Source organism: Fukomys damarensis, unplaced genomic scaffold (genome assembly GCF_012274545.1).
Source record: "Fukomys damarensis isolate Sample0158 unplaced genomic scaffold, DMR_v1.0_HiC HiC_scaffold_38, whole genome shotgun sequence".
NCBI lineage: Eukaryota > Metazoa > Chordata > Mammalia > Rodentia > Bathyergidae > Fukomys > Fukomys damarensis.
The window spans coordinates 3,672,907-3,673,216 of NW_022900950.1; positions in this window are offsets into that span (position 1 = coordinate 3,672,907).

The window sequence follows — 310 nt, forward strand, 5'->3', positions numbered from 1 at the left end:
TTTAAATTGCCTGTTGTGTTTCAGAAACCTCTTCTTCCTGCAAACAAGTGGTGACCTCTCTGCTCCATGTTCATTCAAGAGACAGACACTGTACATCATCCCAGGCAGGCAGCCAAATGAAGGCCATATCCTGTTCAACGCAAAAATACACATTTTCGTTAAACTGAGATAATTACAAAAAGTAGCATAGAGGAATATGAGTAATTTCATCAGTAATTACAGCAATTATACCCTTAATTATCATGCCATCTCCATTCTCTCTCTGTCTCTCTGTCTCTCTGTCTCACTCTCTCTCTCTCTCTCTCTCTCT